Source organism: Canis lupus, chromosome 9 (assembly GCF_003254725.2).
Source record: "Canis lupus dingo isolate Sandy chromosome 9, ASM325472v2, whole genome shotgun sequence".
Taxonomy (NCBI): Eukaryota; Metazoa; Chordata; class Mammalia; order Carnivora; family Canidae; genus Canis; species Canis lupus.
Genome location: NC_064251.1, coordinates 18,260,406 through 18,286,798, shown reverse-complemented (window position 1 = coordinate 18,286,798; position 26,393 = coordinate 18,260,406). Strand labels below are relative to the sequence as shown.

Below are 26,393 nucleotides of genomic sequence, written 5' to 3'. Positions count from 1 at the left end.
TTGAAAAATCTCCAAATTATTTAGAAACTAAACAACATACTTCTAAGTAACCCTGCCAGTCAAAGAAATCAAAAGAGAAATTAAGAGCTATTTCGTACTAAAACTGAAACCATGTCAACATATGGGATGTTGCTAATGCGGTGTTCAACTTCCCCAGTATCCACTTTTAAGAAATTAAAAAAAGAAAAGAAAATTAATCATTGAATAAGGAGAAGAAATAGCATAATAGAGATCAAGGCACAAATAAAGAAAATGGAAAACAAAAATAGAGAGGCCAGTGAAATGAAAAGACAGTTTTTATTTATTTATTTTTAAAAATTGTAATTATTTATTCATGAGAGATACAGAGAGAGGGGCAGAGACATAGGCAGAGGGAGAAGCAGGCTCCCTGTGGGGAGCTTGAAAAGGGACTCGATTCTAGGACTCCAGGATCACGACCTGAGCCAAAAGCAGATGCTCAACCACTGAGCCACGCAGGTGCCCCAAAAGACAGTTTTTGGACTCAGTGAGGAGTCTGCTTGGGATTCTCTCTCCCTCTTCCTCTGCTCCTCCCACTTGTGCATGTGCATGCACACACACTCTCTAATAAATAAATATTTTTTAAAAAGAAATTATAGGGGCAGCCCGAGTGGCTCACCGGTTAAGTGCCACCTTCTGCCCAGGGTGTGATCCTGGAGACCTTGGATCCAGTCCCATGTCAGGCTCCCTGTATGGAGCCTGCTTCTCCCTCTGCCTGTGTCTCTGCCTTTCATTCTCTCTGTGTGTCTATATGAATAAATAAATAAAATCTTTTACAAAATAAAGAAAGAAATTCTATGTGGAGGTCAAAACTTTGAGCTCATAATCTAGAAATTGATGAGGCCTCAAATGTCCTCTAATTAATTCTTCTGCTCTCAGGAAAGATTAATTCCAGAATCTATCAAGAGCTGTAGTTACTTCTTTCATTTATGAAAGTGAGACTCTTAAGAGAGATGAGGAGAGTTAGGGGCTCTGGAAGGTTCAAATAACAAGTCCTTAAGTTCAGAGTTTAGGCAAAAGCTGCTTATTCAATACTATCAGCCTACTAGTTAGGTATCTAATAGCTAATTGAGGCAATATTTTCCTTTTACTTTTCCTAGAGATTTATCCTGCAATAAGATACAATCTATTGAAAGACGTACATTTGAACCACTACCTTTTTTGAAGTTTATGTAAGTTACAAATATAAATTTCATTATATTTGGAATTTTTGTTAAACTTAATTGTAAACCTCTTTGCTACAATCATTTTGAAATATGATTGTAATTTTATTAGTAGAAAGCTACTAAAATTATGTAGCGAATCTTTTTTGTCTGTAGCAAAGATTAGTGTAAGAATTATTATACAGATCAGACTGAATCATTCTAGAGAAGTGGTTCTCAACTAGGGTGATTTTGCACCCAGGTGACATTTGAAGTGTCTGGAGACATTTTTGGTTGTCAGACTGTAGATATGCTACTGGCATCTAGTGGGCAGAGGCCAGAGATGGCACTAAACACCCTATAATGCACAGGACAGCCCCTCTTAAAAAAGGATCCAACCATAAATGTCAATAGTGCTGATGTGAAATATTTTTCTAGAGAAATAAAGATTACCTAACACAAGTATTTATTGAGCATTTACAGATTTGTATCTAATGCAACACATGTAGAAACATGAAAATATAAATCTTTCATGCAAATTTTTTAAATTTAAATTTCTAAAAAAATTTTAAAAGGCATATCTTCCATAGCGAGATAGTTTCAGGATATGGAGAGGGTATTGAGATTATGTTTCATCCTATATAAATTGGAATCACTGCCAAAGGGTAAATGTTCTGAAAGAATACCTTTTTTCCTTCTTCTTTTGCTTGTGTCTTTTTTTGTAGAAATGTTAGTTGCAATGTATTGACGGAAGTGAGCTTTGGAACATTTCAGGCCTGGCATGGAATGCAGTTTTTACATAAGCTGTAAGTGAAATAGAAAATAAACACATGTAAAAAATAAACAGACAAACAATATGTAAAAACATCATACATTTATTGGTTCAGTGGATGTTAAGCCCAGTATGAACTCTGAAAAGTATGTCTTAAAATCCATTCTTTTTTTTTTTTTTTCAAATGAAACTAAGGTACAAAGAGGCCAAGAGGCTTGTCTATCTCATAAATGGCACTCTCAGCTTTCCCTGTACTCAGCTTTGGTATGGGCAATAAAAGGCCCCAAGCAAATAACACCCAAGTCAACACTATCCTGGGAATCCATGACAATGATGCTTCTCCAATAGGGGCATGGTCCTTCAAATTCCACCTCTGAATTTAACTTTGATTCCTGCTAATGGGCAAAGTTCCTAACTGCTTCAATGCATGCAAAATAAAGCTTCAAAGAACTAAGTGTAGGGGAATTCTCCAGGGAGCAAAAGTGTGGGTGCTTCCTCAGCCATCAGCTTCTTTTAAATGGTAAAGCAGAAACAACTGCTGAGAACCTGCCACAGGGCACTTCTCTCACCAGTTACCCAGAACATTATTTTTCAAAAAATGTATACCTCTGAGTAAATCATCTGGGGGCCATAAGAACCTTTGAGGTATGGTAAAAGATATTGTTTGTGTTAAGTTGTGTGAAAAATGTTCATGAAATACATTGCTGTAGCATAATTCCATGTGGCTATTTCCTGACTCTTCTTCAATAAGAAGTGTGTTATTCCCTTTCGGCTGGAAAATTCTGTGATTTCCTGGTGATATAAACAAATCATAGTGGGGGATGTTCAATGGCCTGAGGGGGATTTTAGACTCAAGGTGAAGATCTTCCTCTAAACGTGACTTTGGAAAAGATTATCTTATCTGTCTTGTAGTTCAGAAATATTATTTCACACAGTTTTTTTTAGGATAGATGAAGGTGTTGAGGGTGTGTCTGGAGCTAGAGGGACAGTTCCTGCAGATGCCTATCTGTTGAAGGCTCCTCTCTCCTCCCATTAATTTGCTGATGCCTAACTTGGAAAAAGACTACAGAGGGTCAGTTTTTTGCTTGCGAACACCCCGGAGAAAAGGCTCATTGGGTTTCTGCACCAGGAGGTTTTGGTGCATCAATATACTGCCTTAAACTCACCATCTTTATTTCTAAGCATGTTATCACACCAAGAGTCTCTTAGAAGAATCTGAATTTCCAAAAAAGAAAGAAAAGAAAGAAAGAAAGAAAGAAAAAAAGAAAGAAAGAAAGAAAGAAAGAAAGAAAGAAAGAAAGAAAGAAAGAAAGGAAAGGAAAGAATCTGACTTTCATTATAGTTATATGGGCAACACAAGAAAGAATATGGGGGAATCAGTTGATAAAAATCAATGAATTCATTGAAAAACATTCACTGAGTGCCATGTCCAATACATGTCAACACTGTACTAAGTACTGGGGGTACAAAGAATAAGACAGGGACTGTCCCCAAGAAACTTTCATACTGGAAGGAGAAAGATGTTGACAGGAAAACACACGGGAGCCGTGCGGGCATCCATGCAGCAGGGTAACAAGGTAGGGGGTTGACAAGGTAGGGAACAGGTTGTGGGATAGAAAAGACTCTTAATGGATGAAGCAACAGCTTGTTTGTGTTGAGTTTCTGTGTGCATCTTAAATAACAGAAAAAGGTAATTAAAGAACCAGAGCTAGCCAGTATTGATAATAAATTAATACTCATGTCATGGGACTTGAATACAGCTTCGAAAACCTAATTCACAGTTCCTTCTGAAAGATTATCACGATACAGTAAGTGTGTACTGGGGGTTAGGCTCCTTTTTTGTTTGAGGTCAAATTTTTCTAATAGACAAAGCTAGTCTGCTTTAGGAAATCTCTGCCATAGTGAAATATAAACTTCATTGCATTTCTTTCCAAAGGCAAGTTGCCAAGGGAAGATGCCACCCTTTGAATTAGTCATGTTACCTGTGTGACATGTTACCAAGGTGTTTATAAGTTGAAACAATATTTTCTCTGGCATTAAAGAAGTCTGTAAAATGTATAGGCCCTAGCTGAGGTGGATTTATTTTGAACTGACCAAAGCTTTAACTTCAGGGCTCCTCACTTCCATAGGCCCCTTCCAAGGTCTTGAGAGGAGTCCTAGCAATTTTTATATTCATAATGTTGCATGTTTTTATTAGACAGGATTTCCCAAAGTAGATGAGGTTCAGGCCCCACAAGACCTTGATTGACCCTGGGTTTCAGGTAATTATAACTCAGTAAGCTTCTTGAATGAAGCCTCTAAGTTATTGATAAATACTGACTGAACAAGTTAGCAGTGTGGTAAAGTCTATTTTGAATCTGAAATCCACCTCAAAGACATGCCAAGAGCTTATTAATGAGGTACCACCTTTGGAGGTTTTTGTTTTCTTTGGCTTTAATAAGGTACCACTTTTTGAATGGTAGTAATAATCATATCTCTTTCAGATAAAATCAGGAATGAAATAGATTATGGAAAACCAGCAGTGGTTGATAATCCAAAATGTTAAGTATACTTTTCTTCTTTTCTGACTTTAAAGTGCTTCTTCTTCATTCACCTACACAGGTCCAGACTGATGGATTGTTTTTAAAAATTCTTTTAGTCACTTCACTGGTTCTAACAATACAAGCTCCATGATTTTAGAAACTGAAAGACTCTACCATGTAGAAGGGCTATATCTTATGCAAGTAGAGTACATTGACATGCTGGCTTGTCTGTGGTACCTCAGTGTTGTGCTAAGAACATAAGCACTAAGAGAGAATAAGGAAATTCTAAGCCTTATCCCTATTGAATTATTTACCTCACTGTTGAGAATACCAATGAGGCAGGTGTGGCCATACTATGAAGGCAAATTGAGCTGCAGTCACAGAGACACCCTAATGCTTCCCCAGTCATCCAGCATTGGTTTCCTTTAGATAGCCGTGTGCACACACAAGTTTATACACTTCAGGGTATTGTCATCACTTTTTGGTATGTACTGGAAATCCTGGCAGCTTCTTGTTCAGATTCAGAAAGGCATAAACATTAAGGGTGAAAATAATAACTCAGTCTGTCCTTTGGGAGGACTCAGGGTGGCTGTTTTATTATTTTCTATTAGTAATAGTTCAAAAGGTTTGAGACAGTCATACCCAGCAACCACTATACTTTCCTTCTCCCAACTGCATCTTATTCTTCCCATGCATGTTATTAACGATACGTATCTTCTTTCTCTCGGAACCATAGCAGTTCCTCCTCTGCCCCATAATATTTCTTTAATACCTACCTCTATTAGGTGCTTACTGTGTTCCAGGCACTATACTAAGGACTTTTATGTATTGTACAAGCAAGATAGTGTGACCAAAACTCTTAGATAGTGCCTGCCACATGGAAAATACTCAATACATGCTCCCTCACACTGTATCTCATTTTCGTTTTTCCAACAGCTCTTGTGATGTAGATATTGTTATCCCCACTTTGGGGACAAGGAAATTGAAACACAGAGACATTGGGTAACTTGCCTAGGTTCACATTGTTGATAAGTGGCAAAACCACTTACAAGATTTGCAAGTAATACAGCTCCGCTTTCCCTTGTACTAGGAGCTAAATGATGACTATTTGGCTTTTGGTGCATTGTCTCTTGGAGTTGGTTTCTAACTGGAATAAGAGCTTTAGAGCAGAGAACTCCTTTTCCCTAAGACAATCCCATGCTTCTGGAGCTCCTGGCCATGCCACCTATGGGTATCCCCAGGCTTTCTGCTCACTGCCCCAGGGCAAATGTAACACCATTACTACTAGGCACCTACTCTATGCTCAGCCTTATGCAAGATGCTTTGCATATGGTCTTTCATTTAATCCTCAAATCGCCTTATGAGGTAAATGGTACTAAGACTCAGAGATGTTTGTTATTCAAGTCACTTCACCAGGAAGTGACAGCCAGAATTCAAGCCTAGGTCTGCCTGCTTCCAAGGGCGCTTGCTTCTTCTGCTGTTCCTCACTGCCAGGAACTCTTCTTTAAAACTATTCTCAGAACTTTGATTAAGATATAGGCTTACCATTACAGATTCTTTACATTTGGCCCCTCCCCTACCCCTGAGAAAGAATTTATGTGATAAAGTTAGTTAGAAGTCTTGTATTGAGGAGCTTCACGTGGGGAGTCACATTCTCGTGGCTCATGGACATATGTAGATGAATAAAGGAAAGGGGTTATCCATCCCCAAGTACTTCAAACATACTGGAACAGGGTCTAGGTCACTCTACTTATTTCTTCGACTGTCTTCCTTCCAGGAGCCAGTTTTCCCTGCCTGTCTTGGGATTCTAGGATAGATAGTTTGGAGTTTGTCCTATTTTAAATTTATTTTCACTGCCTACTTTGGATAGTTTTTCAGCTAAAGCTGTTAGGATTTCAGTACATTCAGGACAGTGAAGACATGCTTCAGTCCTCAATTCTTCTGTCTCCTTAGTTAATAGAAAGGAAACATAGTCCATCTATCTGGACCCGTATAGAAGAATTTGGAGAAAAAAATAAAAACAGGTAAGACGTGTTCCCTTATTTTGTGAGCTACCTTTAATCCGTCCCATTGTTCTACAGCAAAAAGCTTTTGCAAAAATGCAAGAGTTTTCCTCTTCAAATAAGGTATAGTTTTCAAAAAAATCATTTAGAATAATATCTCTTCAACTTTGATGACAAGACAGCCTTTAAAGCTAATAAAAACTGTTGTTTTATTTTACTTCCATAAAGATAACCCTGTGAATGTCAAAAAGCCAGTGGACTAGGGGTCAGCACATCTTTTATCTGCAAAATGAAGGAATTGAACCGAAAGGAAAATGATCTCTAGTGTGATGTCCTCAGTGAATCTAAACCACTCGTATTGTGGTTTGTAGAAAAGCAGTTGCTATGGAGTACTCCACCTGTAAACTTTTGGGTCAGTTCTCATTCTGTCCTTCCTCCAGGCACAGCCTTCATGAGGAAAAGATAGCGCTAAAGACAGGAGGAGGAACAAGGATAATTTAGAGTGGCCCCATATTTTGGTTTCACTAGTGATAAATGCAGGATGTTAACCTCAGTAGGACAAGGGCTGACTGGTTAAGAGGAAACACTGAGCTGATGGGTACAAGACCATGGGTGAACACTCAGGAAAGAGTGGACGGTTAGAGAACTGAGATAATTTGGGGGAAGGATAACAAACTGTTAAAACAAATAGTTTTGGCTACATAATGGTTTATAGTCATTGTTTTAAAACGCACGGAGGGAAGGATGCAGAGGTGGAGGAGCTCACAAGCACATAGCCCATCAGTGAGCTTATAGATTTTAATGCCAATTGTTTTTTAAAAGCAAAGGATAGGGCAGCCCCGGTGTCTCAGGGGTTTAGCGCTGCCTTCAGCCCAGGGCGTGATCCTGGAGACCCGTGATTGAGTCCCACATCGGGCTCCCTGCATGAAGCCTGCTTCTCCCTCTGCCTCTGTCTCTGCCTCTCTCTCTCTCTCTGTGTGTGTCTCTCATGAATAAATAAATAAAATATTTTTAAAAATAAAATAAAAATAAAAGCAAAGGACATTCAACATCTCAAAGTAGAGGAACTGTGCTTAACCAGACATGTGACACTCATATTCTTCCTCTTCATTATCTTGCTGAATAATAACTAGCATTACAAATCCAATACATTAATGGTACTGAAAAAAATCTAGAAGAATGGGAATAGGAAGAATAGGGGAGTTTCCAAGGCAAGAACAAAAATGTATGGCTCCCCCCACCAAAAAGTCTGTCTCCCAACCTCACTACCACTGGCTCCCTCTGACCTCAGTTGTAGAAGAGTCCAAGTCTTTTCTTTTCTCCACCTACCAACATATTTGGTGTTCTACCACCCAGTGCTCTATTTTTTTTTTAAATTTTTCTTAAATTTTTATTTATTTATGATAGTCACAGAGAGAGAGAGAGAGAGAGAGAGAGAGAGGCAGAGACACAGGCAGAGGGAGAAGCAGGCTCCATGCACCGGGAGCCCGATGTGGGATTCGATCCCGGATCTCCATGATCACGCCCTGGGCCAAAGGCAGGCACTAAACCGCTGCTCCACCCAGGGATCCCCAGTTCTTTATTTTTAATTGAGATATAATCCACATAATAGACTATGCAACATTGTAAAGTATACAGTCCAGTGGTATACTTCGATAGACAACAGCCACCCTAATTCCAGGACAGTTTCATCACCCTCCAAAATAAATACCGTACCCATCAGCTGTGACCACCCCCTTCTTCCCTCCTCCCAGGCAACAACTAATTCCCCTTCTGTATCCTAGATTTGCCTCTTCTGGACATTTCATACAAATGAGTGTCTAGCTTCTTTCACATAACTGTTAGCTTCAAAGTTTTTCCATGTTGTAGCATATATACCAGCACTTCATTCTTTTTGAAGGCTGTATAATATTCCCTTACATAGACACATCACCTTTTGTTCATCTGTTCCTCAGTTATTGGACTTTTCAGTTGTTTCCACTTCTATTATTAATAATGCTGCTATGAGTATTCACATACATGGTTTTGTGTGGACATATGATTTTAATTCTCTTGGGTACATACCTAGGAGTGGAATTGCTGAGTCACGTAGTAACTCTATGTCTAACCCTTTTGAGGAACTGCCAAACTGTGTTCCACATGTAACTATGCCATTTTATGTTCTCACCAATGTATGAAGATTCCACTTTCCCCATAATCTTGCTACCGCTTATCATTCTCCATCTGATTATAGCCATCTTAGTGAGTATAAAGTAGTATCTTATTATAGCTTTGATTTGTATTTCCCTAATGACTTAAGACATTGAACATCTTTTCATGTGCTTATTGGCCATTTGTGTATTTTCTTTGGAGAAATGTCTCTCTGAATCCTTTGCCCATTTAAAAGTTCAATTATTAGTCTTTTTATTGAGTTGTAAGAGTTCTTTATGTGTTCTGGATATTCTGGATACTAGACTTTTATCAGACATATGATTTGCAAATATTTTCTCCCATTCTGTGAGTGGTCTTTTACTTTCTTGATAATGTCCTTTGAAGCACAAAAATCTGTTTAATTTTTTATAAAGTCCAATTTGTCTATTTTTCCTTTTATTATTTGTGCTTTTGGTGGCATGTCTAAGAAACTCTTGCCTAATCCAAGGTCATAAAGATTTCTAAGAGTTTTTATAGCTTGAGCACTTCCATTTAGGTTAATCCATTTTGAGTTAATTTTTATATATAGAATGAAGTGTAGGAATCCTTATTTTGTATATGAATATATAGTTGTCCCAGCTCCATTCGAAAAGACTAGTCTTCCCACTTTGAATTGCTTTGGCACTCTTGTTGAAAATCAGTAAACTATAAATGTGAGGATTTATTCCTGGACTGTCAGTTCTGTTTCATTGGTTTATATGTCTATCCTTTTTTTTAAAATCTTCAGCCTCAGTTTATTCACTTTTAATTTACAGAACATCAGAGATTTACATTGTTTTCCAGTGTTAGCATTTTTATTTTTATTTTTTTAAATAATAAATTTACTTTTTATTGGTGTTCAATTTGCCAACATACAGAATAACACCCAGTGCTCATCCCGTCAAGTGCTCCACTCAGTGCCCATCACCCATTCACCCCCACCCCCCGCCCTCCTCCCCTTCCACCACCCCTAGTTTGTTTCCCAGAGTTAGGAGTCTTCATGTTCTGTCTCCCTTTCTGATATTTCCTACCCATTTCTTCTCCCTTCCCTTCTATTCCCTTTCACTATTATTTATATTCCCCAAATGAATGACACCATATAATGTTTGTCCTTCTCTGATTATATATGTCTATCCTTATGCCAGTGCCACACTACGATTACTGTAGCTTTGAATTGGGTTTTGAAAGCAGAGCATGTGAATCTTCCCACTTTTTTGTTCTTTATCTAGATTTTTCTTGGCTATTCTGGGTCCCTTGAATTGATATAAGAATTTTAGAATTAGCCTGGAAACAAGTCAGCTGTGATCTTGATAAGGGTTGTGCTGAAGCCATAGTTCAATTTGGGGCATAGTGCCATTTTAACAATATTTTCTTCTGGTCCATGACCATGGCATTTTTTCCATTTATTTCAATCTTCTTTAATTTCAACAATGTTTTGTAGCTTTCAGTGTATGGATCTTATACTTTTTGGTTACATTTTTTCCTAAGTATTTTATTCTTTTTAATATTGTTATACATGGAAATTTTTTCTTAATATCATTTTGGATTACTCATTGCTAATACATAGAAATACATCTAACTTTTATATATTGATCTTGTTTCCTGCAACCTTGCTGAACCCATTTGTTAGTGCTAAGGTTTTTTTCTACATTCCTAGGAATATGTCTTGTGGTCTTCTAGTTTCTCAGGAATATGTTGGAGCATTTCAAACTCTCTGTGGATATCTCATTTCTCAGCTTTTTCTTTTAAACTTTTAGATTAGGGTTTTTGTTGTTGTTGTTGTTGTTGTTTTTTGTTTTTTTGTTTTTTTTTTGTCCCAACTGTTATCCATTGCCTTACACAGCTGCCAGTTTAAAACATTTACCTGTAAGTGTTTTTAAAAATGCTCCTGGGGATATCTAGGTGACTAAGCGGTTGGGTGTCTGCCTTCCTCTCTAGGCATGATCCTGGAGTTCTGGGATCCAGTCTCACATCCAGCTCCCCATAGGGAGCCCACTTCTCCCTCTGCCTATGTCTCTGCCTCTCTCTGTCTCCCTTTGCCTGTGTCTCTGCCTCTCTCTCTCTGTCTGTGTGTCTTTCTCATGAATAAATAAATAAATAAATAATGATATTTTTAAAATGCCCCTTGAGAAGAAGAGGCTTCTAGCATTGTGCAGTTCTCAGTGAGGTCAAGGACAAGGTTCTCAATTGAGGTCTTCCAGGAAACTCACTAGACAGGTAAAACAATGACAGTTCTTTGGGAAGGAGGCTTTAAGGAACTCCAGCTCCATTTTGCTCCCCTGGGATGTGGGCTATTTTTCAAGGCTACCATCAGGATACAGAGCAGAGGTCTAGAACTAGTTAAAACAACAGATCTCACTGTTCTTATAGAAATTAATACATTTTCCCTTAATAAATGCTCTCTGGGTTGCTGTAGACCCATTGGTTAAATTTTCCAAAATGATTAAAACATTGATTCTATGTTTGCCAGTGTTTGTCATTGTCGTTGCTTTTATGGAGGGATGAAGTTTCAAATGTCCTCACTTTCCCGTTTTCACTGATTCACCTATAACATGGTTTAAAATACCTAAAGTCTCAATGACCATCAGCTAATTAAATACTTCATCATGGGAGTCGATTAGAGAAAAGGAATAAAAATAGAAAATGTAATTCTCAGAGGAGCTCTCCCAGGTGGAGAGATGAAGTTCAACATGAATACAGTTTCTATATTTAGCGCTCTCAAAGTTTATGGTAACAGCTGTTTTATAAACCCCCTTTTCTTCATGTGAGTTACACACAGGCTTTGGAGTCAGAACTCAGTTCAAATTCCAGCTCTGCTTCTGACTGGCTTGACAAACTCGGACAAATTACGTAACCTCTCTGTACCTCAGTTTCCTCATTTGTAAAATGAGGTGATGATAGTATCTATCACATAAGGTTATTATAAGGATTAAATGTGAAATGCTGATCACAGATGCCTTACAGCCCAATAATAGTATTGGTTATGAAGATTATCTATCTAATACTTGGTAAAAGTATAGTTAATGATTCTTGAGTAGAGTCAACCTCAAGGCAGATTGTCTTTTCTTTTCTTCCTATTTCTTTTACCTTTTTTCATTTTAAAGAGTTGGGAAGAAGGTCTGTTCAGCATTTTGGAATAAAAGCTTGTGTCAAAAAGATGACAAGATGTCCTTTATTCAACAAACATTAAATAGTCAATAACAAGCACTATACTATGTCAGGCACAGGGACAACATGACAATAAAGTATGGTCCCTGCCCTCCAGGAGCCGAGAATCCAGGAGATTGATAAGGAAACAGGTGATACATGCCATGACAAAGGCTGTAATGCAAGAATACACACAGGCTATGTGGTGGGAATATAGCTTTCACCGGCTGCTCATAGATTTAGCCCTTCTTGTTTGGCTCCAAAACTGAAGAATTGGTTATCATTTTGTCTTTAACTGGGTGGTTTAAACTGTAGGATTTTTAAACTTTCTAGAGATAAAAGAAAAGCACTTTGAATTATGGAGGACACTAGAAATAGTATTTCCTACAGAAATTACTTCCTACTGGTATAGTCACTTCTGAGGTTTTCAACCTGAAATGTTCTTTGGCATATTTTTTCTTTGCCATCCACTTAAAAAATTTTTTTCTCTTTCTCTTCCTGCTTTATCATTCAGAGACCTGGGTAGTGCCCAAAGGAAGAATGTTTTACAGATTCTAAGGGTGATTTTATAGGCAAAGGCAGAAAATGATTGCTTTTAAACTTCAAGTTCCATACCAAAAAAAAGAACATAAATTTTCATCTAGTTACTTAAAATGCAGATAATTTTAATTCCATTGCTTTTTTCAGAATTCTCAGTCATAACCCTCTGACAACTGTTGAAGATTCATATCTTTTTAAATTGCCAGCATTAAAATATTTGTAAGTATTACAACAATCTCATGGCTCATGAGATGATTTCTGCTCTTTTTTACTTTTGTCAAAGATTAAATCTTTTGCATTTTGAATAAAAAGTCATAATTTAAATTTTAGCTGGGTTATTGCAATAAGAATTATTGGCAAAGAAAGAATGTATATGGACAAGACAGCCTGTAGTAGAAGAGAGCAGTATTGAAGAACACATAGAGATATGGAACATGCAGGTGTATAGCGAAATATTTACCACATATGTAGAAATATCATTTATCTCAAAAAGCAAACTGGAATAAGGTATACCTTATTTAAAACAAAAGACTAATCAAGAAAGGTGGATGCAACTGAGAATGAGTAGAAAAAGGGTAAAAAGAGATTGTACTGTTTAGCACCAAGGTGATTATGTTCGTGATGCACATAAATTTTAATTTCTTCAATAAGAATGCTCTGAAATTATCTTCCATAGCAAGTAAACTCTTGAGCTAGCTTGACAGAGAAGCCAGAATTTAAATAATCACATACTATTAAGTACCTTTTTGTACTTGGTGTGAAATTTTAGTCTTTGGTATCATGCATGTTTGGGCGTTCTCTTTCAGAGACATGGGAACAACACAGGTGTCACTTTCAACAATTGAGAGCATTCTCATGATGACCCTTGAATTGGAAAAACTGTAAGTTGATTTTTCTTATGTTTATTATCACTTCGTTGTGTATTTAGGTTTGTTTTATTTATAAGTCAGCTTTATTGAGGCATAATTTTCAGTTAATATGTACTCTTTTTAAGTATGCAGTTTTTAATGAGCTTTGGTAAATATATAGTTGTGTAACCACCACCATGTTTGAGATACAGAACATTTCTGTTTGTAGTTAATCCCCTGTTGTCACTATCAGCCCCTGACAGCCATCAACCTCATTTTTGTCCCTATAGTATTTTTTCCACCATGTCTTTTTTTTTTAAGATTTTATTTATTTATTCATGAGAGACAAAGAGAGAGAGAGAGAGAGGTCAGAGGGAGAAACAGGCTCCATACAAGGATTCTGAGCTGGGACTTGATCGCGGGACTCCGGGATCACTCCCTGAGTCAAAGGCAGACGCTCAACTGCTGAGCCACCCAGGCGCCCCTCTACCGTGTCTTATGAATGAAATCATACAGTATGCAGTCTTGTGTGATTGGCTCCTTTGACTCAGCATAATCCTTTTGAGATTCATCCATGTGATTGCATCAACCCGTAATTCACTCCTTTTTATTACTGAGTAGTGTTACAGTTGTGTGGATATATCAGTTTGTTTATGCATTCATCACTTAATGGACATTTGAGTTGTTCTGATTTTCCTTTTGGCTATGATGAATAAAGCTGCTAAAAGCAGTCACGTGCAGGCCTTTGTGTGAGCATATGCTTTCATTCTGGGGGAGGTGAAATACTTAATGGTAGGATTACTACATCATGTGCTAAGTGTATATTTAACTTTTTAAGAAAATGCTTCCTAGGGGTGCCTGGGGGGTTAGTCAGTTAAGTGTCCAACTGTTGATTGTTGATTTTGGCTTAGGTCATAATCTCAGGGTTGTGAGATCAAGCCCCCAGTGGGGCTCCATGCTGAACGTGGAGCATGCTTAAGATTCTTTCTCTCCCTTTCTCTCTGCCCCTCCTCCCCACCCCACTCATACACATGTGCTTGCTGTCTCTCTCTCAAAAAAAACAAAAACAAAAACAAAAAACCTGCTTACCTCTTTTCTAAAGTGAATGTAGGGCAGCCCCCGTGGCTCAGCAGTTTAGCGCCACCTTCCGACCAGGGCGTGATCCTGGAGACCCAGGATCTAGTCCCATGTCGGGTTCCCTGCATGGAGCCAGCTTCTCCCTCTACCTGTTTCTCTGCCTCTCTCTCCCTCCCTCAGTGTCTCTCATAATAAATGAATAAAAGCTTTAAAAAAAATAAAGTGGATGTACCATTTTGCATTCCAAGCGGCAGTGTATGACATCTTTATATTTCAGTTAAAAAAATTTTTCAAACTTTGTATCTTTTTTTAAAATTTTATTTATGATAGTCACAGAGAGAGAGAGAGAGAGAGAGAGAGAGGCAGAGACATAGGCAGAGGGAGAAGCAGGCTCCATGCACCGGGAGCCCGACGTGGGATTCGATCCCGGGTCTCCAGGATCGCGCCCTGGGCCAAAGGCAGGCACTAAACCGCTGCGCCACCCAGGGATCCCCTGTTTCTTCAATTTTATCTTCAAATATCTGTTCTATTTTCTTTTTGTTCTTTTCTTCTTAGATGACAGTTATGCATATTTTAGGACATATATAACTTTGTTTTGTACATCTTTTTCTCCCAAAAACTCTTTTCAACTAATTACTCATTTTTATTTAATGTTGTTCAATTTTCTCATTTCTATCCTCTGTTTGCCTTTTTGAATACTTACTCTGTTCCTTTCAAGGTCTCTTCATCCCATTATTTTTTCACACTTCTTTCCTAAGTAATTATATCCAGCGCTTTATTTCCTCCTCCCATTCTACCATCACTTCACTGTATTCTTGCATTCTTCGTGGACTTCATTCTAGAAGTAATTTCTTCGTTCATCTTTTTTTTCATTGAAGCCATTCCTTATTTATCTCCTTTAACAATCTAAATATATTTTACTTTAAACTCCCAAGAAATTGATTGTTTGGAGTAAATTCCTACTCTGATTGTCATTTTGGTTGGTTTCTCTTGGATAATTAAACTCGTTTCTCAAAAAAAAAAAAAAAAAAACTCGTTTCTCTGGAATTCTGAGCTATTTTGAGGTTTATTTTCCCTGCCTCTTTCTCTTGCCCAGTGTTCAACCCAATCACTAGTCAGGTAGTTTTATGTTTATCTCCATCTAAATCCTGATCCTTCAATCCAGAATGAGGTCTGATAATGGCATGTTAGGATTCCTTTTCCAAGTAGACATAGGGGATACCCCTGATGCTGTCACAAAGCTCACAAGCAGCTTGGTTCTATTCTAGTTATGAGAACCTATCTTCCTTCAAATCCTGAAGTTTTCTGAAAGTCACAGCCCAACACAGTAACCAGAAACTTTTCTTCCATCAGCCTTCTTTCATGAGGAGGTCCCTTACCATAGCCTTTGAATTCATGAGGTAATGAGGTATTTGCACTCCTGAATCAAATGAGCACTTAAAGTACTCCTTATCTCATGGGAACCTAATAACCCTCCTTTGGGGCGGGGGGTTTATTTGTTTTTTGGTTTTGTTTCTAAAGATTTATTTATTTATTTTAGAAAAAAAGAGAGAGCACAAGTGTGAGGGGCAGAGGGAAAGGAAGAGAGATCTCAGCACAAACTTGATGTAGGGCTGGATCTTATGACCCTGCGATCCTGAACTGAGCTGAAACCTGAGTTGGATGCTTAACTGACTACCCCAGATAGTCTCCCCTGTCCTTTTGGGTTTTTTTTGTTTTTGTTTTTGTTTTCCTTTTGGTTTTTTTAAACTCATAATGAGGAAGGGCCACTGACTTCAGTTTCACTTACTATTTTGCTTTTCTGTTCTATATCTGATCAACAGAGATGTTTATCTGTTTCTCACTTTACCTATGTCTTTTGGTGTTTTAATATTTTATTGAACACTGCTAAGTAGTAGAGTGTTTCATATCATAAACTTGTGAAGTCACTGTGATAGAAACCCCTGGCATTTAAAATATGAATTATTTGGGGGATCCCTGGGTGGCGCAGCAGTTTAGCGCCTGACCTTAACCCAGGGTGTGATCCTGCAATCCTGGGATCGAGTCCCACCTCAGGCTCCCTACATGGAGCCTGCTTCTCCCTCTGCCAGTGTCTCTGCCTCTCTCTCTCTCTGTGTCTCTCATGAATAAATAAAATCTTTAAATAAATAAATAAATAAATAAATAAATAAATAAATAAGAATTATTTTTTAAATTTTTTGGACAACTGAAAGAGCATTTGGAAAAGAAATAATTTGGATCCCTACCTATATCTCTCATGAAAATAAATACTTGATGAATTAAAGATATAAATTTTAAAATGAAGCCACTAAGTATTACAAAGATTTTTTTACAAAGGACACAAAAAGTGGTAAACATAAAGGAAAAAAATGGATAAACCTGACATTAAATTAAAAATTATTGCTCGAGGGATGCCTGGGTGGCTCAGTGGCTGAGCGTCTGCCTTTGGCTCAGGGTGTGATTCTGGGGTCCCAGGATCGAGTTTCATATGGGGCTGTCCGCTTCTCTCCCTCAGCCTGTGTCTCTGCTTCTCTCTCTGTGTCTCTCATGAATAAATAAAATCTTTAAAAAAATAAAAACTATTGCTCAACAAAGACTCCATTAAGAGTAAAATGCAAGCTACAGATTAGGAGAAAATATTTGCAATATGCATATCCAATAATAGACTCCTAACCATATACATATATATATTTAAATTACAGATCAGTAAGATAAAAAAATTCAATTTTAAAAAACAAGCAAGAGACTGGAACAGGCACTTCACAAAACAGGATATCCAAGAATCTAAGAAACATATGTAAAGGTGCTAAATAACACTAGTCAACAGAGAAATGCAAACAAAAATCACAATGAGAAGTCATCATCTACTCACCTGAAAGTTGGTAAGGATGTGGAGAAACTGGAACCCTAAAACACTGCTGCTGGGGGTGTAAGTAAACCCACATTAGAAGACAGTATCCACCAAAACTCAATATATCAAAAGTCAAACAGATTAAGTCACAGCCCCTTTCAAAGTCATATAAAAAGGAAGTGGAGGAAATGAGTTCTATCTGATGTCAGCCTTTGTTCTTTACTGCTACCCTGCTCTTACAGCATAACCCACATCTTCAACAAACACACCAATGCCTTAAATAAACTTTCTTTCTTTTTTTGATTCAATGCTATTTGACTTTGTTTAAAATGGAAACCCTTATCATAGCCTGGCCCTTGGTTGATTGTCAGAGTTTACTAAACATCTTAATGGAAGTCTAGAACTGAAATACTCGATCAGGATCAGGAATAGCAACAAATAAACCTTAGAAGCTGTTATTTTCTGATTTCAAGTGCAGTAAAATCCCTCCCAATATACATCGGAGTTATTGTTTTAAACCAGTTTGCTTTGCTATAATTTCTCTGGATTGTATCCTTATTGTTCAGAACATCCTCACTTCCTGCCCAAAATCAAAATTCAAAGCCATGGTCTTGTCTAGTATTTAGTTTCTGGTGTCTTGGGTCTATTATCTTAGAGTCCTATGTAGTCTCATGTTTGTGGGTCTACTAAACCTGATGTTTTATTACTCATCTGAAATCAGTTACCTGAAATTCATCCCAGGTTTTTTCTTCTAGAAAATGTTTTTACTCCTGTTGCTTACTAGGATCTAGTAGATCTGCAACATTAGACTAAAATTTGTAATCCCTGCAGTCAAAATTGTTTAAAGCTTTTCCAAATGTTTGTCTTTTGGACAATGTTAAACTGCTTTCAATGCCAGTGCATGAGTGTCTGATCATACAGAAGCACCAAACCTGGACATCTAAATTTTCTTGTGATAATTAATATTGCCACACTGATCTGTTAATGTGTCTTACTACTATCATATTGGAACCTAAAAGGCATACATGAAATACTCCATTAAAAAGCAGCAGCTTAGAAACCTCAGAAGTTCAATTTGTACTGTTTTTTGTAATAGTAATATTCACTCTAGGCTGCATTCCCTCAACTAATTAGGAATCTTTTAAAAAACATTTTAGGAATCCTTTTTAAAACATTGAAAACTTTTAGACAGTACCTAAAAGAGAGAATGAAGACTCAAATTTCAATAAAAAGCCTGAATATTTCAAACAGTTTGCTGGAACAAAGTGAAACAAGGAAATCTCCCCAGATGTCAACCTTTTTCTCTGGAGATCAAGAGGCTTGAGCATGGACACGAGCAAGGAAGAGTATACTTCTGAGCTATGAATCTGCAGGAGAGCATTTTCTTGATTGATTAAAGAAGGAAAAAAAAAAAAGCTGAGAATTAAAGCAATCTGGCCAAATGAGAGAACAGGTTTGTAATGACTTTTTCCTCCTCAAGTCATTTTATGACAATTCTGCACATGTGGGAAAGTATAGGCTTCTTTACCACAATTTTCATTTCAGATTCAGACTCTGAGACTGTGAAGAGCTCTTCAATATGAACAACAGCAATGAAGACTAAACATTTTACAGAGAAGTTAATGTTGATTCAAATAAGTCACAAATAATTTCAAATATTTAATAATATGCATATTTTTACATATGCGTATTACGATGGATTGCTTTTCATCAAAGTTTTGTTCATATTGTGCTATATGCCCCACTGCTCATATTCATTTTAAGAAACCATGGCCCCATTTCCTTTGCTCTTTTTTGTAGTTGTCTCAGTTTGCTCAGGCCACTATAACAAAATGCCATAAATAGGGTAACTTATAAACAACAGAAATTTATTTCTAAAAATTCTGAAAGCTGGGAAGTCCAAGATGAAAGCACCAGAAGATACAGTGTCTGGGTGACAGCCCACTTCCTGACTGACAGGCAGCAATCTTTTTATTGTGTTCTCACAGGGCAGAAGGGGTGAAGGATCTCTCTGGGATCTCATTTTTAAAAGCACTAATTCCATTCCAGAGCCCTCATGACCTAATCACATCTCAAAAGTTCTACTTCCATACAGCATCACACTTGAGATTAGGTTTCAAAATACAAATCTTGGGACGATACAAACCTTTGGTCTATGGCAGTTTTTTAAAAATTACCCTTATGCTCAAGTTTCTTGCATTTTCCTAAGTTTCTAAGACTGCTCTGCCTCAACTGAGGGTTCTCCTTTTGTCTCCAAACCCGGGTGTTAAACAGTTCTCAACAATAAAGTTTTGAGTGAAAGGCTGTGGGATGGGACCAGCCAGAAGAGACTGAGTGAAGGCAGTGGATATTAGGTTCTGAGGTAGGACTATAATAGCCAGGGATATCCCAGAACCTACCTGTCTCTACATTCAGCCACTCTGGAGAAAAAACTTCCAATGGACCATTACCAGTTTTGCCTTCACTCATTCTTACAAAATAACAGATAACAGATCTGTTTTCTTCTAAGAAGAAGAAAGATATTTTTTTTAGAAGTAGCACTTGTCCCACAACTATATAGTCAACTAATCTTTAACAAAGCAAAAAAGGATATTCAGTGGAAAAAATACAATCTCTTCAACAAGTGGTGTTAGGAAAACTAGATAGTAACATGCAGAAGAATGAAACTGGACCACTTTCTACGCCACACACAAAAATAAATTCAAAATGGATGAAAGACCTAAGTATGAGACAGAAAACCATCAAAATACCAGAGAAGAACACAGGCAGCAACATTTAACCTTGGCCATAGCAACTTCCTACTAGACACATCACAGACACAAGGGAAACAAAAGCAAAAATGAACTGTTGGGACTTCATCGAGATTAAAAGCCTCTGCACAGTGAAGGAAACAATCAACAAAACTAAAAGGCAGCCTACAGAATGGAAGAGGATATTTTCAAATTACTTATCTGATAAAGGGTTAGTATCTAAAATTTATAAAGAAATTATCAAACTCAACAGTTAAAAACTAATCCAGTTAAGAAATGGGCAGAAGACATGAATATTTATCCAAGGAAGACATCCAGATGCCTAACAGACACGTGAAAAGATGCTCAACATTACTCTTCATTAGGGAAATACAAATCAAAACCACAATGAGATATCACCTCACACTTGTCAGAATGGCTAAAATTACCAACAGAAGAAAAAACAGGTTTTGTGTTTGTGAGAATGTGGAGAAAGGGGAACTGTCTTGCACTGCTGGTGGGAATGCAAACTGGTGCAGCTACTCTGGAAAACAGTATGCAGGTTCCTCAAGAAGTTAACAATATAACTACCCTATGATCTAACAATTGCACTACTAGGTATTTACACAATGGATACAAAAATACAGATTCAAAGAGAACATGTCCCTGATGTTTCTAGCAGCATGTCAACAATAGCCAAACTATGGATAGAACTGAAATGTCCACCAACTGATGAGTGGATAAAGGAGATATGGAGTATTACAGAGTATTACTTGGCCAGCAAAAAGAATGAAATCTTGCCATTTGCGACAATGTGGATGGAGCTAGACTGTATTATGCTAAGCAAAATTAAGTCAGAGAAACACAAATACCTTATTATTTCACTCATATGTGGAATTTAAGAAACGAAACAGATATATCTATAGGAGGGGGGAAAATAAAAAAGAGAGAGGGAAACAAACCATAAGAGACTCTTAGTGACAAAGAACAAACAGCTGATAGAGGGAGGTGGGTGGGGGATGGGCTGGATGGGTGATGAGCATTAAGGAAGGTACCTGCTATGGTAAGCTCTGAGTGTTGACTGTAAATGCTGAACCACTGAATTGTATTCCTGAAACCAATATTGCACTGTATTTTAACTAACTAGAAGTTAAATAAAAATTTGAGAATAAAAATGAATAAATCAGACAAGATAAAAAGAAAAAAGAAAAGAAAAAGAAGATACAGCAGCACCACTTGTGCTGAATGTTATTCCCATTGTTCTCTTGATCCTCATCACAGTCAAAATTCATTTTCTGACCTCCTGTCAGGTCATTTCCTGCAGTCTTCTCATACCTCCCTGAAATTCTCTTTGCCCCAAATGGTCATTAGATCACCTCTTTTTTATAAACAAGCAAAACAGTGAATTTCTGACATTCATTGAATTCATTTTGGCATTCACAGTATTCGCTAAATTATCAAAAATACAAAACACCAGTTTCCACCTCTGACATACTAAATTAGAATCCGTGGAAGGGACACATGAATCTTTACTATTTTTTTTTTAAAGATTTCATTTACTCATGAGAGAGACACACACGGGGGGCGGGGCGGACAGGGACACAGGCAGAGGCAGAAGCAGGCTCCATGCAGGGACGCAGGGAGCCCGACGCAGGACTCGATCCCGGGTCTCCAGTATCAGGCCCTGGGCCAAAGGCGGCACTAAACTGCTGAGCCACCCGGGCTGCCCCGAATCTTTACTACTAATAGGAATCTCAAGTGGTATTTTCATTAGGTAACTTTAGGATACACTTCAGAAAGTCATAGGACTCCTGATTATATACAAGGCAACCATATAGTTTATCATCCAAATAGGACACTTTGGAAAAGTGAAAGCAGAGATATTAATTTGTTGGCCCAAATGGCAAAAATTGGCACAATTCTGGGCAAATCAGGACATACAGGCATCGTATGATCATGTTCATCTCCACCCAAGTTGGAGATCCTTTTATGGAGATATAGTTTACATACCATGCAATTTATCCTTTTAAAATGTCCATTTTTTTTAGCACATTCAAAAAGCTTTGCAATCATCATAATGATTTTTTTTTAAGATTTTATTTATTTATTCATGAGAGAGAGAGAGAGAGAGAGAGAGGCAGAGGGAGAAGCAGGCTCCATGCACCGGGAGCCCGATGCGGGATACGATCCCGGGTCTCCGGGATCGCGCCCTGGGCCAAAGGCAGGCGCTAAACCGCTGCGCCACCCAGGGATCCCCATAATGAATTTTAATACATTTTCATCATCCTCAAAAGAAACCCTCTATTTGTTAGCAGTCACCCTCCTCTCCCCATGTCCCTTTTATGGAGATAATCCTTTTATGGAGATATAGTTTACATACCATGCAATTTATCCATTTAAAATGTCCATTTTTTTTAGCACATTCAAAAAGTTTTGCAATCATCATAATGAATTTTAATACATTTTCATCATCCTCAAAAGAAACCCTCTATTTGTTAGCAGTCACCCTCCTCTCCCCATGCCCCTTCCCAGCCTAAGCAACTACTCATGTGTTTTTTGTCTCTGTAGATCTGCCTATTCCTGAAATTTCTTATAAATGGATTCATACAATATTTGGTCTTTTATGATTCGCTTCTTTCACCTAGCATAATGTTTGCAAGGTTAATGTTGTAACATGTATCAGTACTCCATTCCTTTTTATTGCCGAATAACATTCCATTGTATGCTTATACCACATTATATTATCCACTCATCAGCTGATGGACATTTGTGTTGTTTCTACTTTATGGCAATTATGAATAAAGCTGATATGAAATTTGTGTGCAAGTTTTTGTGTGGGACATATATTTTCATTCCTCTTAGGTATGTACTTACACTATTCCTCCCCCCCCCCCCCTTCTTTTTTCATCCTTATCTCGGAAGACTCTAGAAGAATTCACAAGAATTGTAGAGGAGTAAGATTTTTCAGTAAGAAAAAATGAAAGGCAGAAAATTATGTTACTCAAATGAGGTGAAATACTGATTTTGTTTTTACTTTTATTTTTTTTATTTTAAACCTATTTTGTTTTTAAAATACACTTATATCCTTTCTAGCAATGACCCAAATACTTGTTCAGAAATTGGAGTGACTGAGGAAAAAAAACACAGAAACCAATCTTAAGAATCAGCAAAAATCCCTGCTGGGCTACCAAGGGTCCTTCTTTCAGAGTTTAAAGTCATTCATCTAAGAACAGATGGACTAATACATCAAAGATAATATAACAGTTGCAAAAAGCTCCTGGGTCTTTGTTCTCTGGCCAAATATTTGCATTCTGTGTCTTGAATCAAAACTTTTAATTTCTAGTGTTAATGGTTTACTCACTGATGACTTCTTTAATTTGGACTTTTTCTTTAAAATGCATGACATAGGCAGGCTGAGCTTTCAGAAAATATGTTTAACCTTATAAAGATCTACACATAGGTGTAATGGTCTTATGTTAGGAGACGCACAGTAAAGTTAGTTGTGTTAAAGTAAAATCAATAACTACAGAAGAGAAAATTAGAAAGGAAACAGATTTTTCTTCCCTCTTTCTTTTCTTTTTTCCCTGTCACTAGGCTGTGTGAGTTTGGAACTCTAGGAATTATAACATTATAAAAATGTCCAGGTTTCCATTCTAATGGGTTCCAGGTTTTCCTGCTATGGGGATGAAACCAGCAGACTTAGTAAATCCTTATTTATTTGTCCCAAAGGCCAGGCAAAACTCTTTCTTCTCTGGTGCTGGTTTCTATTCATTCATTGCCTCTTCTCAGGTTCTTTTGCTGCCCATCATTAATCTTTCAAGCTACAGCTGGGTGGGTTCAGAACAAAACCATCAGAGGAGCTGAAAAATGAAATATTTACCTGCACCAATGGGGAAAAAAGGCCTATCAACCTTGTCTATTCAGCGCAATCACATTTTTATTTTATTTTATTCACTTTCTAGATAGAAGACAAGATACATATATACACTCACACACATATATATATATTCCCTCTCTGTGTTAATACATTTTTTTTTTTACTATCTATCTTCATTTGTAATGAGTGTAATATATAGAGCTCAGTTAGTTACCATGGAGACACTGGTCCTCTGTTTCTTATCACAGAGCCACACTATCGTCTGGTGTCAGCCAAGGAGGGATGACAAAGGCCTCCCCAAGAGCCTAGCTCTGCAATTACTGAGCAATCAAGCGCCTCTTTTAATAGAGCACATCCAGGTATACATAGCTTCTTGCTCAGCACTGTCTTCTCTTTTTCCCTTTTAAACTTACATAGCAGGATGTAGTTACCGGGTACAGATATCTCCCTCTGTTAGATGGCCTGTTTATTCAGGATCTCAGTGATATTCTTTAATTTATATAACAGAGCTCATTAGCTACCATCCTCTTTACTTTTAAATGTCTCATATTTTTTAACTTCAACAAGTATTATTTTCTTCTGAGGATATATAGTGTTCTTCCCTTTATGCGTTAATCTGTTTTTATGGTTTGTCATTAACTGATGAAATGAAGGAGTGGATAAATGAAAACCATAGTCTCTAAATTTCCTCTTAGTGCAGATTTTTCCTTAACTTCTCTAACCAATTTACTGCAGCTATCAACAAAAAATTTAAACACTTGAATGACTGGCATTCTTTCTTTATCTTCTTTCTGGTGGTGATATATATGAGAGGCTAAATGAACCAAAAGTATATAAAAGGAGAAACAAAAAGCCTAATTTTTCCTCAGGGATTTTTAATTTATTTGGAGGTTGGCATGACTTTCCAGATTTGACTTGGATGCTCAGACTCAGACATAATCTAAACTCACTTGGAAATTTGGGGTGAAATGAGGTATGAAGGTAGGCCCCAAGGCATTCTGTTGGCCTAGATCTGTAATTGTAGATAGGCTTCTTACAATAAGAGCTAAGTTTTGCCCTGTGTAGTATCTATAATGTTATAAAACATACAGTTGTCTTGATTCTCTTAAAAGGTCTAGAAATTTGCTAACATGCCCTCTTTCCAAACGAAGATGTAATGCTCAGGCGTTTAAAAGCATGATGATGGCTGGGGTGGGGAGAGATGGAAACAGTACGAAACTAAAAAGGTATATGACCTGGTCACTGCTCTGAAAAAAAAAAAAATCTAATTGGGAAAATAAGCCTTTAAACTTATGTACAAGGTTAATAATATGAATTAGAGAGCAAAAGGTGGGGGGAGAAAAAAGATCCATTAACTCTAGAGTTAATAAGATTTATGGAAAGAGGTGAGATTTTAAAATGTTCTTTAAAGATGGAAGAAAAGGAAAAAGTATTCTAAGCAAGGAAAATAGCAGAAGCTAAAATGTGGTGGAGGGAATGGTCATGGTCTTCTCAGAGGATCATGATAATGCTACCATTACTCAAGCTATTCTTGAGATTCAAGAAAACTTCTAGAATCAGCTCAATTGATGATGTTAATTTCCTATTATACCCTTGCCCCCAAGAAGCTTTTCTTTCCTTCAGTAGAAAAGAGAGACAGACTTGAAGGGAGGGAGGAGAATGGGATGCAGGGGAAGGCAGGAGGGAGTGGGAGAGGAGAGGGCAGAAAAAGTAAGGAGAGGGAGGGAGGGAAGGGGGAGGAAGGGAGAATTCAAAATGTGTATTAAAAATGACAAAAATGAATAACAGAGGTTGCCAATTATTATTTTTTTGCAGGTAGGAGAACAAAGTGGGTTTTTGCAGGCAGAGTATGAACGGATTCTGTTATATGATCCCTATATGCCAGGAATGTCATTAATTAGATAAAAATGAGTGACTGGATACTTGCCAAATGTAGCTCAGGAGATCAAGGGCAACATACATGTTTTCACCTATGCTCTGGAATCCTTGGTATAGCTATACAGTACACATAGGTTTTGTCAGGAGTTTGACAGGAGCCTTAATTAATACTAGGTTTTTAATAGACCACTGACTCCAGGCATTTTTCTTCCCAAAAGATGGTCTCATAAATATACAGTTTCTTTCAGCTGGACACTGGAGAAAAAGATATTTGATCAGTGACATAAGCTGGTGGGAAAAGCCAACATAAAAGTTTATTGGAACTACTTGAAAAAGTTTGCAGAAAAGTTTACTGGGAGGTGACTGGAAGGAATGAAGATATTCATGATAACCTAACAGCAAGTCCTCCATAATTGTGTGTACCAAGCACTGCACTAAACACTTCATATACATGGTCTCATGATCCTCACAAACCTCTGACATAAAGAGTAGTCACCTCCACATATTATAGATGAGAAAACAGAGTTTCAAGAGAGGTTAAGTAACCTGTCCAAATTTATATATTAAATGGTATGGACCTGATGGAACACAATGACCTAAATCTATGATAATAAAGGCAGACTGCTTCAAAAGACAGAATTACTGTAATACATATTTATTCAGTATTTTCCTCTTCATTTCCTTTGATAAGCATTGTGACAAAAAGGCATATATGACTGATCTATATTTCCTCTGTAAATATTATCAAAAAGCTAATAATTGAAGAGGATATTTCTGGATACTCAGAGGAGGAAGATTGGAAACAAGGTATTCAAAGATA

The 26,393-nt window shown here is 37.4% G+C and overlaps 1 protein-coding gene and 1 long non-coding RNA gene across 2 annotated transcripts in view; both read right to left on the bottom strand.

Annotated features, from left to right (window-relative positions):
• The window catches only part of LOC112669839 (leucine-rich repeat-containing protein 37A-like), a 237,007-nt gene that overhangs the window by 12,655 nt on the left and 197,959 nt on the right, over window positions 1-26,393 (bottom strand).
• LOC125755817 (uncharacterized) lies at window positions 638-13,178 on the bottom strand. The gene is made up of 3 exons (XR_007413177.1): window positions 13,056-13,178; window positions 1,847-1,964; window positions 638-765 (listed from the first exon to the last, which is right to left on the bottom strand). It is a non-coding gene; the product is annotated as an uncharacterized LOC125755817 (long non-coding RNA).